Genomic DNA, 22625 nt, shown 5'->3' with positions numbered 1-22625 from the left:
GCTGGAGGTCGCATGCTTGGCTTGCTGCATCATTGATCCAGCTTGCTATAGCAAATTCTTTATTCTTCTTAAACGTGGACTTGCACTTAGAAAGCAAACAATCTTTTAACATTCCTGAGGCTGAAAGCGGCAAAACTAGTGGCTTTCGTCATCAGGGATGCTGTCTTTGTTAATCACTCCGGGAATAATTTGTGAATCCAAGGGAATGTGCTATCCAACAAAGAGGGTTTGAGAGCAATTTTTTTTTTAAAAAAAAAAAGGGGAAAAGGGGAAGGGATTGCAGTTTCCTGTGCACTGGATAATTGGGGCTGGCTTCTCTGCAGTCGCTGCAGTTACATGGCACTCCTGTGACTGGGTTTGGAAGCTGAATGTGGGTTTCCCTGATTCACACTGTAAAGTTTCCAGTTTGGTCTATACTGGCTAGCATCGGTGTGTTAAGTTTGTCAGCTACCTCTTATATGGTGGTTTTGCAGTCATGGATATTTGCTTATGACAGATAAACAAAAATAACTGCATTGTCTTTCAAAAAATGTCGTGTCTCATTAAAATATCAGCATCACGTACGAGATTGGTTTTGTTTTTAGAAATGCTGAAGTAATGGATTTTTGCATGAGGCTTTTCCCCGGAGGAGTCTCCGGGAGCGCGGAGCATGTTTTAGCTCAGTCTCTTGCGTTTGATTTTTGTTTTCTTGCAGTTGTGGTCTCCTCTTTTACTACCCTTTATTTAAAAGGTGTTTTAGTAATCCCACGTCGCGTGTGGTGGGTCATTACTCTGACTGGTGGTGCAGGTCTGCAGTGCAGAGGAAGAGGTGCTCCTGGGTGGCTCCAGAGCATTTTCAACGTTGACCTGGTGGTGTGGATGGGACAGTTTTGATGCCGCTTTTCAAATAGCATGAAATTGGGCAATAATGCTTGCTCTGAGTTAGTGCTTGGAGTTGTCCACCTCCTGCAGTTCAGCTGCTGAAAACTGAAATAACAATGCTACGCTATCACAATTTAGACTGAGAGTTTTTCCTATCCCGAGCTGAACTTTTCCCAAGTTGCCTGCAACTTTTCTGTACCTCAGGCTCTTGCTCCCCGTGCTCACAGAGGCAGAGCCATTGGATGCTGCCGATGGGGGAGATTCAGGCGTGTGTGCAATGTTTGTAAAGCCTCGGCTTTTCTGTTTCCCTTAGTATTGTAGTTGTCCCTTTTGCAAGGACTACAATGAGAAGATGACTTTCTTATCATTATTTTTTGCAGAAAGAGCCTTCCGACTCCTCCTGAACCTGCGAATGGATTTCTCAACCTCCAGTCATCCAAGGTGTAAATGAGATAGGAGAGGGGGCTTTGCATGAATCCTATCTCCCTGCCGGCAGCCCACTGTCTGCCTGCTTAGTTTTGCATTTTTCTTCCATAGCATGGATTTTTATTTTTTTTTTGTAAATGCCCACCAAATGTGTTGCTAATTATTGCTGCTGCCGAGCCGGTGCTGTTGTTTGTGTTGGGAGGTGCAGCCGTTGTGCAGCACGAGGGGCAGGGACCCCCAAATTCCGAACAATCATGATTTACTGTGCAGCTTGGGCAAAGTGCATTTGTTGCCTTGGAAACAAATAGCAGCAGTGAACAACTAAATGAAATTTATGGAATCAACTTCAATAAATCTTGATGATAAATGTGCAAAAACATACACAATTTGATGAAGATCTACAGTATGCAGATGTGAAGGATGATAGTAAGTTATATAACTGCTTCGGCTATGGTTTTGGACTGCCACAGTCATGTTCCTGTAATACGGGCTTTTTTGTTGTTTCTGAGGAAGCTGTCTGTTTCTTTTCATAGATATGGCATTTAATTTTAATTTCCAGGGTATCTTTTAGTTTAATTGGCATGCTGGATGATTACAGTGTGTTGTTTTGTCTTTTGCAAATCCTGATTCATATCTAACTCAGGATAAAAATAAAATTGAGAACTGTGGCAATCTAAGGGAGCAAAAAGTGCCATGTCGCACGCCTCCAAGAAGGGTGCAAAATTTCACAAATTGATTAAAGCTTTTATGTAGGACATCTCCCTAATTCCTTGTATGAGCCTTTGTGTTTCACAAGACAGGGACAGGTTAGTGATTCTGTAGTTACAGTTTAGCTCTGCAGAAGATTTTTTTCTCATGTGGAAAGGTCTCTGTATTTACCCGTGCAGAGGGACAGGGTGGTTTTTTTGTATCACAAGTGATATTTTCTAAAATTGATATTTTTTGTTTCTGGTTTGACCTGTGGATCAATAAGGGTTCAGGAATATCAGTGGACTTGTCTGAAGACTATGTTGTAAACCTTTAACACAGCCCTTAATGCAATTTGATGTTTTTCCATTAGTTCCCTTACCTCTTCTCATTACAGGGTCTTATTTTCACAATTTTCTGCTTGGTCAGGAAGCACAGGGAATCTTTGTTTCTTCCTTTCGTGGGGCTTTGGACCCCAGCTTCACGCTTCAGTGGCGGTCGAGCGGGTGGCAGCTGGCAGAGGGTTGCACAAGGAAGTATTGCTCCCTCCTGCCTGTGGTTTCTGCTGCAGCTGCCCCATTGGTGAACTTGGGGGGTCCCATGGGTGGGACCCCAGTCTGATGGGCAGGGCTATGGACATTATTATCTTTAGGAGATTGCCTCCCTATATCTCAAGCCAGTTTCTCTGCAGAGGCATTTTTTTCCCACTGTGCCTAATTGACGCTTTGGTTTTGATGAATATTGAAGGTCTACCAGATGGACTGGTCATATCTTACCCTTGGCTCTCCCTTTTCCTTCTCTTCTAACCCTTTCATCTTCCTGGCTTACTCCTGGAATAAGAGATTGTTTCTGAGAATAAAGACTTCATGTTAGTGCTATCCTCGGACTATCAGCAAGTAAAAAAAAAAGCAAGTTGTAACGCAGGATCTTGCTACTGCCTCAGTGTGTGGTTTGCTGCTGTTATTTCAGATGCACCAGTTTTTCTTTGTTACTTGGATCTACCCAGATTCAGAGCCAAGCCCTTAAGTTGCTAAGTATCTTCCAGCCCACAAAGTCAGCGCTTCACCATGTCAGCCGTAATATGTTGTACAGATTTAGAAAATCCCTACGCATGTTAAGTATCTAGCCTGCAAATCATCCCAGGTCTGCACTGGTACCGGCGTTTGCAAAGCGGCTCTGCAGAACCCAGCGCTTGCACAGAGATCATTGCGATGCATTTTAATTTATTTTATGCTAGACGTACTCATAACCTTGGCTGGGATCAAAATTTGAGTTTCCCTTAGATCAAGGTGTGGAAGGCTGTAAACTTGAAGGGCTTCCTTCAGAAACTCTGTGCACGTGTGACGGTTTCTAAGATGCGCTCTGATGTTTACAGAGCACTGTAGCTCTTCCCATTAACATACAACTGTATAAGACAGGTTGAACTCCATTAGGAGCTAAATTTAGTGACTCGCTAACTTCTTTTTGATATGTTTTTATAATTTCATTGTATTATGACACTTGGTTTTAAATTTGCATGAGTAAATGAGCCTCTCACTAAGTCATGTAAAAAGATTTTTCACTTATCTACCATGAAATAAGACATTAAAAAAATAGTGAGAGTAGAAAGCAATGTATCCTTGACATATTTAGTTTACATTTTTTTCAACTGTGCTGACTGAACATTTCTAACTATTAATGATACAATAAAGCTGTTTGTACTGCTCTAACAGGCTAAATAATTTCACATTATGAAGACATTTTGTAATTAATTTAGTATTTTGTGAGGGAACTGTATTTTTGGAAAATAGAAATTTACATTTAATTACATTCACAATTTGTATTGTAAGATACAGCGAGTGAAAACCGGCGTTTTACGGTTCACCTCGAAACAGTAAAGTCCAAGGACATGATTAACACTAGCAATCAGCTTTAACTGGGATTTCCATAACTTTTTTAATAAGCTTCCTGCAGCATTGCTTAAAAATACCCCTTGGTCAGTGAAGCTCCTGCAGCTGTTTGAAGATCAGACCGCACGCGTTCATCCCTGCCATCACAGGGAGTTCCACCAGCTTCTGTTTCACTAACAGGGATTTATGGTCTTTTTTTAAAATATATCTGAACTTTTATTCAGGATAACCTTGGCAAGACCTGAGCAACTTTGAGATCTGCACTTTAAAGGTATTTTTCCCCTGTTCTTTCCTATCCAAGAAGAGGAAAGAGACCACCCAAGCTTCCACCACCGGTGGTTTTGGGGGATGTATCTGGGAGAAGGCCAGGTGGTGATGGGGCGAGAGTATCCCTTTGTTTCAGATGGGCAATGAGCAGCAAGGACATGGTGCTGATGCTTTTTTGGTCCTGACCTGGGCTGAAAAGGTGAAAGTCCCTCTGTTAATTACCCAGCTTCTTTGCTCTCTCCACCTCTTGACGCCACCAGTTTTAATCTGTGTTATTGATTTTTTTTTTTACACCCCCCCCCCCTTTTCATTAATAGTGACAGATGCTTTTAATTAAAAAGAAAAGACAAAACAAAATCCTGAGTAAAACAAAAAGAGAATATTCTAATTTGGCATGACATTATGAGGCAGAATGGCTCCTGGCATGCAAGGTACGGAAAAGGTCATCTTCCACGGCTACAGCCTTTTGCAACGGTGGAATTAAGTTCAAACTCAGGCTGGTTTTGAAGTCTTAAGTCTCTCCAGGGATTCCTTTCATAACATCTTCGAACTGGATAACACTACAGTAAATGAAATACACTGCACTGGATTAAAGGGTTATTTCCCCTGTGTGTCAAGCTGACACAGAATACCAAACCTCAGGTTGCCTTCGAGTTGTCTCTATCTGCTGATACCCTCTCTGCTTTACATAACAGCTCGGAGTTTTTGCAGGGAAGTTTTGCGATTATTTATTCGGCTTCGCCGCTTGGTGAATGCAGTACAATTTTATGCAGCAAGGAGCCAAAATAAAGCAACTAAATGGGAAGAAATTTAATGGGCTTAAAAACGTGAAGGAAGCAATTTAGGGAAGAGCAGAGCTGCCCCTTCAGGTCTATTATGCTGCTCTATAATTTATACTGAAATACAAAGTATAGATCTCTCTGCATTGCCACTCATGTTTAGCAGCACAGAGCTTGCAATAACAACAAGGTATGATATATGCTACTGTGCTCTTATCTGACTGTACCAACAGTTAAAATTTGTTAAGGATCATTTGCAATGTGTTTTGTTGTAGAACAAATGTTCATTTTGACTTTGAACTTGGTGTATGCTGTAGCTTGTGCAGATTGCGTTTAGCACCGGGTAACCAAACCACTGCCATCTGCACAGTGCCAGGGACCACTGTGGCTGAGCTCCAGAGCACGTCCCTCTGCCTCCGCACTGGGGAAAAGATGTGTGTCTTTAAATATTGGAGCATCGGCTCCTCCAGCTCCATCGTGGCATGCCACAGCCGGCCGCCCCGTACCTGGGGAGGAGCAGTGGGGTGGCAGGTCAGTCCTGGGGAGGGCACCATCTCCAAGCTCAGGATGGCAAACTGTGGCAGGCATATATTGAACCCATTCTGAAACTGCAGAAAGTGTCATGGTTCTTCCTTTCCCCCACTGAAACACTGATTAAAGATCACTCTGAAATTATGGGGAGCCTGTAAAATGCTAACTGTGAAATAACTTTTCTGAAAGTGAAGAAGAAGAAAACTATTTCTTCTCCCTCCTTGCCTCCTCCCATTTTATTTTGTCCCAGGCAGCCCAAGGCTGGTTGTGTCATATGGAAAACTGGAGTTGTCTTGTAAAATGTATATATAAAATAAAATGCATCCTCTGTGTTGTTGATACATTTGGAGTTGGTAAAAATAGGGCACTGTGCTCCATATGTCAGTGTGTGCCTCTGGTTTCTGTTCTCTGTATTGAATCTATCTTCTGCCTCTGTGGCTTGGCATCCTCCCACACGGTGGTTTTCTCTGGATGTACTTATGGCTACCACTGGAAAAACCACCACCAACTGCTGCTCCTCTCAACCAACCCCCAAAGCCCTCTCCTGACAGCTTATGGGATCGGTGAGGGCTGCTGCCTGTACTGCCTGCTCTTCACGAGGATAGGGAGAGTCTGCGTTTCCTCTCCCCAGTCATGCTCTTGCTCTGCTGGGCTAATTAAAAGTTACAAACGTGGTTTGTCTCTGTTAGCTTTTGGGATAAGGTGCAGTCTGGCCGGGACCTGTACATTGACCTTGGGCTCTGTGGAAGTTGTTCCAGCAGGAACTGTGTGTGCTGGCCGGGGTTTCTGCTGGTGCGCTCCTCAAGGAGGTGTCTCTACAGGCATCAGGTTCCTCTGTTTCCAAGTGTTATTCACATATAAACACCCACACACATTAAAAACATGTGGGAAATGATAGTTTCAGGTTTCTGCTGTCCGTGAGTAATTCAAATCAATGGCATTTTTAGATTTACCTCTTACTGAACAATCCGGGAGGAGAAGCAAGGGCAGGGGGGATTCGCATGTGCTGCTTTTCTGGGTTGGTTGGAGGTATCCTCACGCTCCCCGCGCTGCAGCCTCTAAGACGGTCTGTGTCTTTCCAGGAGGTCTGAAATCTCTCTGGAAAAGCTGGGACATATTGAAAATATGTTCAGAGCTTTAGCACTTCCTCCAGATTATTTCTTCAAGTATTTAAAAATATATTTTATAACACTAAAATAAATGTTAATGAGTCTGCATTGCTTATGGCTAACAATAGTATTTCTATTTAAATACAGCAGCCTAGCGTTCAGTGGTGGAGGAGCTGGATGAGATGACCTGGCTTTTTGTTTCTGACTTGGTCCTTGATGTCTTGAGCAGTTTTATTCACTTGTGCTTTACTTTCTCCATTCTGCTAAATAGCAATGAAAAGCTTGCTTGCTTTGTTAAAGCACCTAGGATTTATCAAAGGCCACTGGGCAAGTGTTAAATACTGAGCTGGTTATAAAAAGTGTTATTTAGTGTTGTGTTTATATCTCTTCAATGTTACATGTATTTTTATATACTACTTGTGGTGACCTTTCTGCTTTTCCAAACAAATAAGGACAGTCTCCTTGACTCAGGGATTTTATTGTTTTTTTCCACTAGCAGGCGTGGCATCTTCTAAGTAATTTTGTAAATACTCTTTTTTGGGGGTGCTTTCAGTGTTTGTGCTGGGGCTTGCGGTGCTGGAGATGCCAGTTGCATACAGAAGATGGGAGAGTTGTCATGAGTAAAATAATAGCATGGAAGTCCGTTCCTCTATCTTCATTCTTTTTTTCAGTTACTTACAATGAAATTTTATTTTAAGGATCTCAGCCTGTCATGTTACATGGACAGCGATCTGGGGAGGCAAGCAGAGGGGAGCTAGCCCAAGGCACTTCACCTGATGAGTCGGCAGCCTTAGAGAGTCTGCACAGGAGCAGGGCATAGAGTCAGTGGGGAGAAAGGTGTAGGAGTAAATGGGATGGCAGGAATTCAACCTTGGCATCGTGTCAAAGGCACCGAGCCCTTCTCTGAGCAGCTGCGTACCCCGTGACTGCGGGAAGCCAAATGGTTTGTTTGTGTGTTTACATGGATATATGTGGGTCTGTGTAGGGAAAAACCACTTAGCAGAAATTCTGCTGTTAAAGCAGATGGTGGGAGATTAATCTGGTTTTTAGGGGGGTACTTACTGTTATGGTGACCAAATTATTATTTTCTTCCTGTGCTGGGAGTCCTTTCATCATTACAGGGTATGGGTGAATTGTGTTTCTTGAAACTTGGCTCCTTCCTTGCTTTCTCAAAAGCAGTTGAACTGATGTAGTATTCTGGGAAGTGAAAGAGTGTTTGTCAGGTTTTGTTGCTGCGGTTTTGCTGCTCAAGCCTTTTCCAGGTGGTCCCGTGTGGTCTCGATCCATCTCAGTTTTGCATGCAGCCCAGTTTGGGCAGCTACCTTGTGGCCTGCCTGCCAGCCCTCCTGCAAACCAATGGAAGCCCCTCGCTGCTGTTCAAATGCTGGTTGTTATGCTAGATTTATTTTTTTTTTCCTTCCATTTTAGAAATTGCTCTTTCCCCCCCCCCCCCCCCGCTGTATCACTGACAGCTGCATTCTCCTTGACAGTTGTGATATTTGTATGTGTGCATAAAAACAGTAGGAAGCATTTATGTAGGTGTCACTAATTTAATTTAATTTAATCTGATATGTATGTATAGAGAGGACTGTTCTGCACTAAAGTGCTTCTCTTTATTTTACAGTCTCCATCGTCATCAAATACAACTCCTTTCATTCTCCTCTTCCATTCACCTACCCAAAGACCAAATCTGGAAATAGTAACCAAAAGAGAAGCCCACGTCATACACAAAGCAGGGAAAGGTTGAAATAATTTAAGGGTAAGTAATTTTTTTCACCCTTCTTTTAACCTGAAGCTTCGTGTGTAAGTGCAAGGCTGCATAAAGAAGCTGTTAAGCATATACACAGCTGCTTTATGTGCAAAGTGAAAAAAAATGACTGACGTGCTGATTTGGTGATGAAAGAAGGGTATAGCAGCACCTTTTTCAGGTGAGAAGGTGCCCAGAAGGGCAGTGTGCTGGGAGTTTTGAGTGTTGGTACTATTTCTTCTCGCCCTGGTTTGATCTGCGCTCCTACCTGGGTGAAAGTGGTGGTTCTGCACAGGCACGTGGTCGTAGGCTGTGCATGGGTTTGGCTGGTCTGAAAGAGCTTTCCAGTTGAGAAAGAGCTGGGAGTTCAGCTTCCCTAATCTACTGAAGAGCTCTTTTGTCATTTCCTTATGGTTTTTTTCCACTTAAAACATTACTCAGCTATGGTAGCGAGCTGCGGTAGATCTGTTTGCGTGGTGCAAGATATTTTGGCTTGCTGTTGCTTTCTGCAATCCCCTTGGTTTTGTGGGCTCCGTGAGCTTTTCCTGGAGAACAACCTGGCGGTGCCTGCGCCAGCATTTTCCGAAGGAAAACGTTGATGGGGGCTGGAGGAGGGACAAAGCTGAATGGCAGAGCGAGGAGGGCCTCTCGGTGGAAATGTTTGCCTTAAGGCTTTTCTTTTGCTGCGAGGGTGGAGAATAAGCTAGGAGGAGATAGAAAATCAGCTTTTGTGAAATTCAGAACCCTGGCTGAAGCATTAGTAATCTCCAAATGTTAGGGAATGCGTTTTCCCACCCTAGTCCCAGATTGGTGCCTGCATATATTGCATTTCCACACATGTTCTTTCGTAGATGGACAGGATATGCATCCGCTTACATTTGAGAACTTAGCTTTAAACATCTGGGTTTTCTGGTTTATTGCTGCTTTTTTTTTTTTTTTTTTTTTTTACCCCTGCAATGTTTGTTCATGCAAAATTCATATCTGGGAAGGGCATCTTAAATCCTTGCTTCTGAGTCAAAAAGGGAAAGTATGGAAGTGAAAAGAGAGATTGTATCATTTAAGAAATATGATTCATGAATTAATCCTCGTCTGCTACACCATCTGTGGCATGTGTTTCAATACAAAAATCCTGTTTTTATATCTCTTTAAAAAGCTTTCTTCTTGCTGGCTGCCTGAGTTTTCTGCAATGCTAATGGGGAATCAGCTTCTTTTTGGGGAGAGAGTGGTGATTTTTATTTGCAGCCTGAGCAGGGGGCCCCAACCTGTGTCCAAGCCATAGGTCATCGAGGGAGACACAAAGCTCTGGTTTTTTGGGGGGTGCCAGTTTTCTGTGTGACGCCGTGAGCCTGACTTGCAGGCAAAGCCCGTATGTGACTGCTTTTTGCACTGGAAGCGTGGCTGGGTCTCCTGGTGCCGTGGCAGGGATAGTGCGAGGGACGGGCAGTTATGGGCAGGAGTTGCAGGCAGCTGTCTAGATCATTCTGCACAGGAGTGAAAATTAAGTGGTTGTTTCTAAAAGTGGGCTGGCTGGGTGTTTTGTACTTGGTGCTCTGGAAAACAAAGGATTGAGGTAGTACCTATCCTCTGTTTCCTAGTAATGTTTTTATAATCTCTTTGTAGATACAGAAATAGGGGGGTTGCCCATCATTGCCCCAAAGAGGAGCTGCTATGCTTTATGACTTCATGAGAAATGGGGAATGACGGGGCACTAGTGTTTTCTGAGGGTGTCTGGAAAAGGGTCTCCTTTTTCTAATTTGATTCCTTGAATTGTTCTCCAGCTTTTTACAGGGAACAACTTTCCTTTTTAAACATATTTCTCAGGTTTCTATTCCTTAAGCAGTACACCTGCTTTGCTGCTGGAGTCAGACCCGAGGTGTGTGAGCCTTTTTCCACCTTCACAGACAGGATCCCCGAGCAGGACAGCATTTCAGCACGTGCATCCATCATCGATCCCTTTCCTGGGTTGATCCCTTCCCTGGACCAGGGCATCTTGCTACCTGGGATTGCTCCATCAGTTTTGTCCTCTGCTACATGTGGGATGCCAGTAAAAGCTTGAGTGTTTTTCTCTTTGTTCTGGAGGAAGATCCTGAGGTGCTGCAGATGGTGTATGGCCATTGCCCTTGCCACAGCTCATGGTGGCCTCAGCCCGTGGCACGGTGATGCACCCGTGTGGCCACAGCCTATTCTCTGCCCATGTCACTAATGTACTGTAAGTACAGCTCTGGTGAGCTCCCAGGCACTGATAACGCTGATAGATGGAGGTTATCCAGGAACTCAGTACCAATGGTGAAATATTGCGGGTTTATTGCCTTTCCATTCATTTTGTTTTCACGCCTTTCTGCCTTCCTGACTCATTGCCATTCGTCCTCTGCTTGCAATTTCTATTTGCTGCGGTAACACCCACTGGACAAGACGAGAGCATTGCAAAGCACTGATGCTTGCAACTGCTTTTGGAGCTTTTATTTTTTTAATTGAGCATCTAAAAACCAGGACAGGTGACAAAGGAAAATGCAAGCGATGCCTTTTGTCGGAAGCATGAATAAAGTATTAAAATGAAGGAGGAGCAGAAGAAAGGCCTCTTACATTGTACATAGCAGGCTGGCATGAGGAGTTGGGCTGAAAAGACCTGCTGCCATCCCTGTGTCTGACGTAGGCTCTGTCCCCAGAGGCCTCCCGCCTGAGACTGGCTGCTGAGACGGGGTCGATGGTGGGAGATGCTCTGCCCTGTACCCAGGTGCTGAGCCCATTTAGGTTCTTGCGTGGTCCCTGAGAAATGTTTTCCTTTTTCCCTCTTCTGCTTACTCTTTGGGGAACCCTTGGATGTGTGGGCACTTCACAACATGAAAAGTAAACTCCGTAAGCACTGAGTACCCCAACACTACTATAAATAGCTGCATGTTAAGGGAAGATAATGTCACCGGTGGTTCAGCAAATGTTTAACCCAAATTGGAATTAGGCTGAATTACATGCTTCTATATGGAAAATACTCGCAGGAGTGCAGACCAGAATCGGCACCCAGCTTTCTGTCCATCTCACACACAGACACACCTTGTCTTTCCCAGCTTTTGCTAGTAACTCTGCCTAGTTTCTTGTATGCCTTTACAATATTCTGCAATTTTGCGTATTCCTTAATTGCTTCAGTCATTTTTTTTAATGAGTTCCTAAGCTTGTTGGCCATTCTTTGTCTGCTCCGTGCTATAGTCTGGGAAGCAGAGGTTGTTTCCTTGGGTCTGTTCTGCAAACCTCCACCTCTGTCAGGTGTGCACTGCTCCCTCCTCTGCTGCTGCACAGGCAATCACATTGCCATGGTCTCTGTAAAATGAGGGTTATGGACTTTGAACCTTGAGAAGGTCCTATGCTTACTTACGTGGCCAGCAGTAGCATTTTACAAAAAACTTTCAGACCTCACAGAAGCTCTGCTGGTAAAAAAAAACCCAACAAAACCAAATTCTACCAGGAATGGGAAAAGAATAGCAGTCCAAGCATTTTGATAAGCATATTCCATTAGCCATGGTTTTTACTTTTTATTTTAAGCTCTGATTAAAATTCAGCAGCTTTTATTTAAAGAAAAAAAAAGAAATGTTTATGCTCAGCGTAGGCCCTTATTTCCACCACAGCGTGAGTTGGTAAATGAGGGGCTCCAGTGGATCCCCCCCGGCTTCTCCTCCCTCCCTCTGCAAGGTCCCCCCTCATCAGCGAGGGTCCTCGCTCATTAGTGGCTGTGGCTGGGTGGGTGACGATGCTCGGTGGCAGAGGACACGTGACGGCAGCCGGTTTCTTGTGGGAAGCTAATGAAGAGATGAGAAGCATCGATTCACCATCTATTTGTTAGGACCCCAGTGAAACAGCTGTTTGTTTCTCATAAACAATTATGCCAAGACGGAAATTGGCTTGTGTCTGTACGTACTTTTTGGATGGGGAAAATTAAGCAGTAATAGCTGGAAAAATAATATGGGCTATGAGATAATAGATGCCTAAGGGATAAAATTAAACAGTACTTTACAACGAAGGAAGAGGTTTTGGCAATAAATAGTTTGCGTTTGACTTCCTTTTGTTTGCCAGAGGACTGATGTTGTTTTGGAGAGGTTGTCCTGGGATGTATTTTCCAAACAGACACAGGAAAATAGTGAAGGTCTTTTTTTTTTTTTTTTTTTTTTTAAATTCCTCCCAAGAAGGGTGGTGCCAAGGCTGGGGTGCAGCTCACACCATCTCACTGCCAGCGTGTTGGCTGTGACAGGGACGTGGACACCAGGTTTTTCTTTGAGCAACACTGCCAGTGCAGGATGTTTAAAAGAAAACAGCAAGGTTTACCAAACAGAGCAGGAACAGGAGTTGTTTTAAATGCCATAGGGAGCCCAAAAAGCTCAGGAAGGAGAGGTGGGATGTTTGACACCCTGACAGGGTCCGAGCAGAGTTTATTCACAATATGCATGTGTGCTGGTGTTGCTACTTGGCTGGCTTTGGTCTGCTGCAGAAGCCTCTTTCCGATAATGCAGTGACAGTGGGATTTTGTTTTGTTCTGCCATCCCTCCATTACATGCTTTTCTACAACTCCTCTGTGAGCACCTTGCTAAGGGGGGATAGTTTGAAAGTGCCATTTTCTCCATTTCAGAGGGCTCGTACTGCCATCTCCTTCAGCTTGTGCATAGGGGTTATGCAGAATTTGGCCAGGCAAACGCCTTGGTTGCCTCCCAGTGCCAACGGCAAACATCCCCGCAAGCGGAGGGCTTGCCCTCTGCTGCAAGTTGCCGGGGCTGCCTGGGCGCTGCCACAGGCAGGACTTGGTTCCTTTTCACTGCACAGGGAATAAAAGCATGGTTCAAACGGAGCTGCAAACCCTAATCCCACCTGCCTGAGGATGGATCTGGGTGCAGCAGGTTGAGATCTGAGTCTTTGGCCCAAGCTCATCCCTGCTATCACCTTTTAATTTCACAGAGCTCAGGGAAAGCCTCCCCAACAGGTAGGAGAATTTCCCAGGTGTGTACGGGGCTCAGGGGAGAGTCCCGAGGTGCAAAGTGCCTGCCGTCCCCATTAGCTGAAGTGGGACTTGGGGGTGCTCAGCACCTCTGCAAATGAGGCCAAACAGTCTAGTGCATTGAAAATGAAATCATTAAGTTGCTGTTGCATTAAGACTGTTTTTATTCATGGAGTGTAATGTGATTCATTTGCCCTTTTGCTCTCATGTTGAGAAGGCAGTCATCTAGTATGCATCGCTGGCTGCAGGGAGAGCTGTATTTATTTATTTTTTTAAAATTTTTTTTGTGTGTGAGGGAGCAGACATTTTCATCAAGTGCAAAGCAGCCACAGAGTTGAGACTTGTCTGTTTTCTCATTGGTCTCAGAGGCTGGTGCCTGCCACGCTCTCGCAGCCCTGTTTGTGGGAGCATTTAGCTCAGCTCATCTCTCCCTCTCTAAGCCTCACGGCAACAATCCTTTTTCCTGCTCCAGCCCCCTGTGCTGGGGCAGCGCTGGAGCATTGCAGGTGCATTACAAGAGCCCCTGCACCTCGTCCAGGGCCCGGGCTAGAGGCACGAGGGACACGCTGGCTCTGGGGCACATTGCCGAGGTCTGGGGGCAACAGCATCCTTTGGTGTCCCAGTGACACCAAGTCCCTGCCAGCCCCTTGCAGAGGGGTGGGTTAAGCTGTTTACCAGGGATCTATAGGTGCCTTGGCACCCACAACCCCGGGTTTATGGATGTGGCACGGAATCTTGCCAATACATGGTGGGATGCAGGATGGGACCCTGCTCCCCTTGATGAACTGATTATAAACAGGTGAAGATGATTGTGGGTTCTTGCTGCTGCAGGACGCTCTTTGCAGTTAACTACAGCCAAGGGAAATCATTCCTCCTTGGGGTTAAAAGAAGAAATGGACCAAGTGAGGGAAGAGTATAGAATACAAAACAATAGAAAAGATGCAATTTTTAAAATGTTGACATGAGAAGCATTACTAAGTCACTAATTCCAAAAGAATGATAATGATTAAGCTAGTTTGAGTCACTACTACTTGTTGTGGGACAGGATTGGAGCAGTTCAGCTCTGCATGTTGGATCTCCACCTGCAAAACAAGAAGAAATTCCTTTTCAGCCCCAACAACTGCAGCCAGCCCTTTTTAAGCACAAAGCTCTGAACTCTGTCTTGATGTCTAATTCCAAGCGGTCACAGCGCACGGCACAGTGACTGTCTCAGAGTCCTCAGGTGACCCTGGATTTCTAATGCTACATGGTCATAATACATATAAAAATCAATAAGGCATATTGTAGAGGCAAATTGCAGGAGGAGGATAGTTAACTCAATGTGTTTCTTTTCTTTCTTGCCTTGTCCTTCTCTTCCTTTTTCTCCCCCCCCGCCCCCCCCTACAGTCTGTAGACCAAACCCATGCTAGGAAGGACCAGCTACCCAGAGCACAGCTCAGCAGCAGAAAACAAGCAGGAAAGGGAGAAGGCTGTTCTGTGGGAGGGCACGAGCTGGGCACTTAATCTGGTGATTTTCCTACACTATGTCAATGGGGAGGCATAAGAAGAATGGGTCAAGTGTGGATAAAGATATGAGAAAGGGTTTTCAAGAGAGCTTGGAGCCCAGAGCTTTTTGGGAAGGGGAAGTTTTTGCCTCCAATGATTTTGGTAGACAAAAGAGGAGAGGTGATCTGGAAGCAGGGAGGTAATAATGCCGACCTTCTCTGCTCTTTGTTTTCAACCAAGAAATGCACAAATCGCTGCTGATATTACTGAGTGGTTTCCTGCTGCTTTGTGGCTTGATTTGAAGCTGCAGCCGTTCCTCGCCTGGTTCCTGACTTTGCGGTGCTGTAGCACAAAAAAAGCAAGCAAATCCTCACCGGCAGAATCATAATTGTTCCCTATGTGGTGCCTGCCAGGAGGACCTCTTCGCCAACACCTTCACCTTGCATTGTGCTTTAGATCCTGGATGGATTTTGAATAGATTAATGCCTTTTGGAGAGTTCTAGAAAGGTCAAAAACAGGAAAGAGGCTCTAATAGCAGTATAGCAACCAGCTGGTTGCATTGGGTTTCATTTTACTGCCATAGTAACACCATGAGCCACAGTGTTAATACCATGCCCACTGAATGCCATTTCCCCCCCTCTTTTTGTCAAGAGACAAGCCCATAAGAAGATATTTTCTTCCTGAAGGATTTCTACAAGGCAGTAATAAGCTTTTTGGAGGGGACGGTCCTCGTACCCAGAGATGTAAGGTGGGTAATTTACAAGGCAATGTACAAATGCCAAATTGTTAGGCAGAACTGCTGCTGATTTAGAAGGCAGTTAATGCTATAAATGTGCCAAGTGCCAGTAGAGTGTTTCTACAGATGGAATAACTGGAAATATTGGAGAGATTCCAAAGGTTTAATCAAATTCAACCAGGTTTTTTTCTTTTTCTTTTTCTTTTTCTTTTTTTTTTTTAAACTGCAGAATTCTCTAAGGGATGTGAGTTCAAATAGTAGATTATTCCATTGCTTTTAGTACCATGGGGGAGATTTTCGTAGATGAACATAAAGCACATACTTTCAAGCAAACACGTAAGTGGGTATACAAACGAGGGCTGGAGCAGCAGTGCTGTGAAAGCCTGTGCTGGTCGAATTTAGAGGGAGCATCACCTTTAGATACCCTGACAAGAGGCTCCTTGGAAGCAGACTGGTGGGTTTTCAGCCATGTAGCACAAAGAAAGCGAGGGGAAAGGTTTGTGAAAGTGGCAGCAGCAGTGTCACTGGTCCTGCACCATAGTTCTGCTGGACCCAGGCAGGTTTTGGTGGGATTCTGGGCATGAGCATCCTTTTTGTGGCTCACTGTGCAGTGCTGGGGCATGCATATGTTTCTGCACAGATGCACACCTTCCTCTAGTCTTGTTGACAGCCTTTCTAAGGCTTCTTACTTAGCCAGACCATATGTGCTTGGGCATGGAGATAGTGTGATGTGGAAAGAGCATCACATTATCCTTGGGCTGCAAACACCAGCAGGAGCAATTCAGAGCAAATTTTGTCTGCAAGGAGATCCAGAGCTCTTGAGCTTGCATCACAGGACATGCGTAACGATCAAATGCAATTTTTTTGCTCGTTTGTCAAAACCAAGTTCCAGAAAGCCATCTCCCTTTGTTCTATCCCAAAATTAGCTTTCCCTGTCCATTCTTTAAATATTCATCCAAACATGGATGAAGGCCACCAGGGAGAGGGGATATTGTGGCATGTCTCCAGGTAAAGCTTTTCTGCTGAAGAAGTGATATGGAACCAAGCTGGGGAAGGGGTTGGAAATTATTCCATGGGGTTTCCCTTGTCATTGGTACAGAAAATGAAGAGCCCATCCCCATTGCTGGCAAGAATATTTTGTTTCAGGGTGAGGTGGCAGGGCCACGAACCCCAAAGGGTGCAGACTAGGAGTGGAAGGACTGTGCCAGGAGCAATGCTGTGACAGCTCTGGAGCTTTTATCTTGCAGGGGTTCTTTTTGTGTGACTCTTCTTCAACACCATTTTTTTTTTTTTGCAGATGGCCTGATTGGATCCATTAATTGTCATTTATTTTTTGTAAGGGAAGAAGAGTTTCCTGCTTTTCCTGGAGTGTTTGGTATTGATTCTTTCTGCTCTCCGCCACTCTGGAGTCAGGGACCATCTCCCTCCTAGGCATTGCTGTACTCTCTGCCTACTTTCTGCGCAGACCCCCATGTCGCTCTGTGCAGTATTTCGCACTGAATAAATTGCTACAAAGCTATTAGCCTCAATGCCACAGTCTGCTGCTCCTGCTTTCCTGCACCCACCTCCACCCCGCAATTGATCCAGCCTGCTGTCTGTTTGCTGCAGTCAAGGCTGCCTACTGCCGCTGCGCACAAATTGCTTTAAAATTGAATTGTTTAAAAACGTTTTATAAACATTCCCTCCCCTTTGTGATACTGTCCATTGCGCCAGCCAGAGCTGGAAGCTTTTGTGTGTTTTACTTGGCTGAAGGATGGGGAAAACTTCTTAATTTTTTGTGTGGTAGGTTTTTTTTTTAATTAAAGTCAATGCAGAAATTAAAAACTATGTGATTATGGGAATTGGGTCCCTGAAGAAGCCGTTGTCTATGGATCTGTGTCCTAGATTGTGTATCCTGCTCAAATGATGCACTGGTGTGCCTCAGCTCCTAGCTATGGATCTGTGTCCTAGATTGTGTATCCTGCTCAAATGATGCACTGGTGTGCCTCAGCTCCTAGCTAGCTCTTGGCTTTGCAGGGACTGGGGTTTGCTCTGTGCTGTGCACTGCCAGCCCTTCGCAGATGTGAGCCTCCGGTGCTCGTCCTGACTTGCTGTGCAGCGCTTGCTGGCAGCTTTGTCTCAAGAGGCATCAGGATGATTATTTTTCTGCTGACGTGGTTGTGGTCTAACGCAGAGGCATTTCAGAGATGTATCCTGTTGCGGTCTTCTTGGAGGTGTTTAACCATTGTAACATGCTGGGGTACTGGCAGCGTGAGGTTCCTGATGCCCAGGATTTCAGAGTGCATCCCTCTGAAGAACCTGGGGCTTGCGAGAAGGAAGTGAGTGCAGCGCTCGCCTACACGGAGCTGAGGGAGATGTGCTCACCTACACGGGCGCGGATGCGAAAGCTGCTGTGGATGCCTCTTACCCGGGGCTGCTTGGCTGCAGGAGTACATTTGAGCAAATTGCATAGGAGCTCTCTTTGTATCATCATCCACATCCGTAGCTGCCTTCTGTGTGGATGCAAAACAGCTTTTGCAAGTGCTACAGAAATAAGGTTTGGAAATAGGAAATAATTTTGCAGGTAGTTGTAAGTATCACCCCGAGAAAGGTGTGTTTGTACGAAAGATGGTACAGTGCTTCCAACAGCTGGTGTTGTTCCTTTGTTTCTCATTCGTCATCTGTCCCTCCCAAGCTCCTCTTCACTTCAAATACTCACACAAGAGCCCTTCTGAAGCAACATTTATCTCAAGTGCTGCTATATCAGGATTCATCGATCTTGTCATAAGATCATCCACACCAAATTGAAGCTCTAAGGGTGGAAGAGTGACACATGCACTCAATTCCTCTAGGCCTGTCCTTTGGTGTTACTGAGAGACAGACTCTGGGGTAGGACTTGGTTGGATCTTACTTTGCAAGATGACCCACCTCAAAACCTCCCCACTGTGGAGTGGCTCAGTTCAACATGATCATCTGTCTCCAGGAGATGCCAAGGACCCAGTTAAGCAACTAGAGCAGATTTGTCCTTAGTCCCCTGACACACTCTTAGCCAGTCTGCAAATCCTTGTGGAAATCTGCCTGAATTCAATCTTCTTCTAGGGTTCCTCCGTCCTGCCCTTGTCCAATGGTCCTTGGTCCTGCAGTCTCTGCCTCTGTACCACCCATTGTGTCTCCTGGGGAATATCCTGGCTGTGTCTTTCCAACACTTGCAATCCTACTCTTGTGTTGTGCTGAAAGTGGCTTGGACAGGCTCCTGCAGGAATATCTTCTGTGCCAACAGATCCTCCTTGAACTCTAACATCTTGTCTGCAAGAGGTGATGGTATAAAAGGGCAGTAGACATACCTGGCGTTATGAAGTCATTGTGTAAGCCTGTGACCTCACCTTTGTAACTTTTCTACCCACTCTGACCTCCTCCCCCATTGTCTGCTGATGGCAAGCTCAATGATGCTGCACCAAACTGAATCTAGGATTGTATCATCGTGATGTCTGCATGTGTTTCTTCTTTGGGAATACGTTTGGGCATTTGACATACAATAATGATAATATGAAGTTAGTGTGGTTGATGGGTCTTAGATTGACAATCCTTGAAGCTCACACAGAGAACTTAGCCCAGGTGGTGCAAATTTATTTACAAATTTTTGTTCAGAACCACCATTAAGTGGACAGCAATTTCAGTCTCTGCTTAGGTGGTGTAATTTCTGTTGTACTGTCAAGCAGGAGGCTATCATGCTGCTGTTGTCTACGGCAGGCTTAAAAACAGGCTCAGAAGTAGACCATCTATCAGGAAATTCTTGCTTCACTACTGATCTGGGTCTAAATCTGGGCTAGAGGTGAGGTGCTCCTGTCATCATGTTGTGGTTCCAGCTCTCAAACTCTTCCTTTGCATCTGTTTTTAAATGTTATTACCCCAGGAATTTTATTTCCTCTCTTCTCCTAAGAACAAGAGAAGTAAATTTGCACAGACAATACTGTATATCTGTATTTTACAGTGCTGACCTTGTGTGCCACAGCTAGATGCCATCCCGTGGTTGTGTCATCCTCCCCTTGTTGGAGAGGACATGACAGGGAATGATAACAGATACAAGCTGAAACCCATTTGCCTGAGGGACCATCTGAACTTGGGCAAATTGAGCACTCCTTGTTGAGGTTTTCGAAGACAGTATCAACAGTCTCTCCAGGAGAGAGCTGGAATCCCGCCATCAGCCAAACTAAGATTATAAACCAGAATCTCCTCTTTTGGGGGAAATGCCCCGAAAAACAAGGTTTTGAGGCTCCCCATCAGGTTTTTCTGTTAGAACTTACTCATTTTTCTCTGAATGCTGAAATGATCTTTGGTCCAGAGAAAAAAGATGACGTTGCAGGCTCTGGTTGCTTTTGCTGAGTGCAACAGCTTCAGAATATCTTTTTCTTTTGGTGCTTGTGACCCTCTTCTGAAAGAGTGAAAAGTGGGTCCGGGTCCCTTGGTTCACATGAAGGAGTCCCTCACCATTGCTATCACCTCTTACTCCCCCAGGAATGGTGTTGCAGGTCTGATCCTTCACATGTCCAATGAAGGTCTGTAAATGACATGTTTTCTTCAAACTGAACAGAACATTACTTTGCAAGGAAATATAAAAAATACGTAGGAGAATAACTATCTCTTCCAGTCTGTACTGATTTTTCTTTTTTTAACTCATTATGGTTGTTCCCCCTGCCTTACAGCTGATTGGGGGGGGGGGGGGGGCGAAGGGGGGCATTGGGGTGTCCCTGGGGCCAAGTCACCCACCTGGGACCTGCTTCTCCTGCTTCTGCTCCTCGCTCCTCTCCTTCCTGTTTGCACACCATGTGGTGCTCGTCCTGTGGCTCTTGGCCAGACAAAGATTTTAGTATTCAGGAAGTTGGGAAGTTTGGCTGTCCTTGGTCTAATTAGTTCATTAAGCATAGGGGAGCTCAGATCACAGTTCAAATGGCTGTAATTTTGAGTGAGCTTGAGACGATGTTAGAGGATTAAGTAGTAAAATTGTGTCTATTACTTTGACCAAAAAATAACTATTCAATTTGACTTGAATATTTAATTTTCAGAATGTAAGGGTTAGATATTAATATTGGCTTGGCAGAGAGTTCATCACTTGTAAGACTGCGCTGAGAGTTCTTCACGTGCTGAGATCAACGCTTGAAGTCAAGCACATCTTTCTGGAAATTCTCCTCTGAACAAATAATTGGCCTCAGCAAAGAGGTAAGATTTAATTGCTTGTTATTGTAGGAGGTCCTTGTAAGTGGTCTTCTGGTCTTAAATCCCATGCATATCTATAAAATTTTGGAGGTGGCTTTGCTCAGAGAGGGGAACTGCAGATGTCTGCCTTCCATTACCCAGACTTTGCATGCGCTGAAGGAGATCCATGTCCATGGGTGGCTTCTGCTGGGAGGGTGGCCATGGAAAGCCCTCCCTGAATGAGTGTGGTAGAAATACAAAGACCCAGGGGATTCAAAATAATGCAATCTGGAGTGAAAGCCTTTGCTTTTCTCTCTCTCTCGGTGACAGATGTTGGGATACAGGTATTGCATGGAGTGGGCTGAAACGGCCGCAGCCTGGTGCACGTGTTGTGTCCCTGCCAGCCCCAGCAAGGAAGCCCTAAGCATCGTTTTCATGCTTTTAGTGGTATTGTGCAAGGCATGGCTGAGGGAGAAAATAATTCTTTGCCTGCCTAAGATGGATCAGTGGAGTATTTTATCTTTTTTCATTTTTAATATTGTGTGCCTGCATCTATTCCAATAAGGAAAAATAATGCTAATTGGAATGTTTTAAGGGGTTTGTAGTAAATGAGAACAAACATTAGCAGCCTGAGAAATTTAAAAGGAATTTGGTCAAAGTACTAGTGACAGTTATAGTCAAATATCTGAGTTTAGGGACTTCCGGGAGTGTTTTTAATTAGCTTAAACTTATTGAGCATGGTGAGAATAAAAGGCGGTTGGTGGCGGATTTCTGCGTTAGCTGAGATCACAGGGTAGTATGAGCATGGGTTGAAGGCAGGGCTGTCCTGCTAGTGCCTTTTATTTTTCCTGTGAAAGAAGTCAGGTTCAAGCATCGCATAGGTAATGGTTCAAAAATACATAGTTTTGACCTTTCTTGCTTGCTAATGCATCGATGTCTATGACCTGCGTGGGCATGATAAGGCGTCGTATTAGCAGATCCTCCCTGGAACCAGGTTCTTTATGCGAACCAGCCAGCTGCTTTTAGGGAGCACCAAATTGAGCCCTTTCTGCTGCAAGTAGTCATGTTGCACTGGGGGACATGCCAAGGTACCATGCAGCTGTGGCTGCATTTTCTGGATGGATAAAATGGTTCCTGTAAAGGCATATTTAGGGCTTAGAAAGCTTTTGGCTGAGAACATGCTGCACAGGGCAAAGGGACACAGAAGCATCATAACGCTGACTCCAAACTTCTTTGAAGTCTGGGCAGAGGTCATGTTTGCTGGTGTTTTTTTCATTCTGGCCTATTTCTTCAGGTCTGCCCTTTTTCTCCTCTAGCCTGAAAGCTTGTGCTTGCTTGGTTCTCATACTGGACACCTTTAAATCAACCAGAGGACGATGCATTGGTTTCGCTGCCATTTCATTTATTTCTTCTGTGGTTGCTTCTTTGCTTGGAGACCCTCAGTAGGCAAGGGGTTAACAGCATCCTCACGGTTCTTCCAGTTACCCCATCAGGACTGTTTAAAAATTAGCTTCTCCCCACTTACAGCACTATAATTAGGATACAGGAGTTGTGGGGAATGATTTCACAAAGTGACTTGGTGTACTCGCCCAGGCACCCCAGGGAGCCAGGCAATTATGCATACATAATTCTACTCTTTGAATATTTTCTCTTTCTCTGCATAATTTCTCTCTATTCATCTTTCCAGTGTCCTTCTGAGATAAACTTAGAAGTCTCAGCTTTCAGAATTTAAAAAAAGATCCTATGCCTGCATGTGCACTATTTGCATTTAAACCAGCAGCCGTTCTCTGGGATGGAGCGGAGGGGTGAGGCTGGGGAGGAGGGTGAAGGAGCTTACGAAAGAAGCAGGAGAAGCCCTTCAGTACAATAGCACAACCACCCTGGCCAGCGAATGATCAGAAAGAGGTGGTGAAGAGTATTTCACTCCTGAGCTCCTAACTCATTTGTCATTTAGGCTTTGC

At 44.8% G+C, this 22625-nt stretch overlaps 1 protein-coding gene across 2 annotated transcripts in view; it reads left to right on the top strand.

The window, feature by feature from the left end:
• Positions 1-1245: 1245 nt before the first annotated feature.
• Positions 1246-22625, top strand: part of NEXMIF (neurite extension and migration factor) — a 65182-nt gene continuing 43802 nt past the window's right edge. Inside the window, exons 1-2 of one of the 2 annotated variants that reach the window (XM_074882775.1) lie at positions 1246-1302; positions 8174-8308. The gene's annotated coding sequence lies outside the window, so the exon portion shown is untranslated. Of the gene's footprint in view, positions 1303-8009; positions 8309-22625 lie in introns of those variants that run through there. The other variant, XM_074882774.1, reaches the window with a different exon arrangement.

Source organism: Strix uralensis, chromosome 13 (genome assembly GCF_047716275.1).
Source record: "Strix uralensis isolate ZFMK-TIS-50842 chromosome 13, bStrUra1, whole genome shotgun sequence".
Taxonomy (NCBI): domain Eukaryota; kingdom Metazoa; phylum Chordata; class Aves; order Strigiformes; family Strigidae; genus Strix; species Strix uralensis.
The sequence above is the reverse complement of the archived record's forward strand: the minus strand, read 5'-3'. Positions and strand labels throughout refer to the sequence as shown.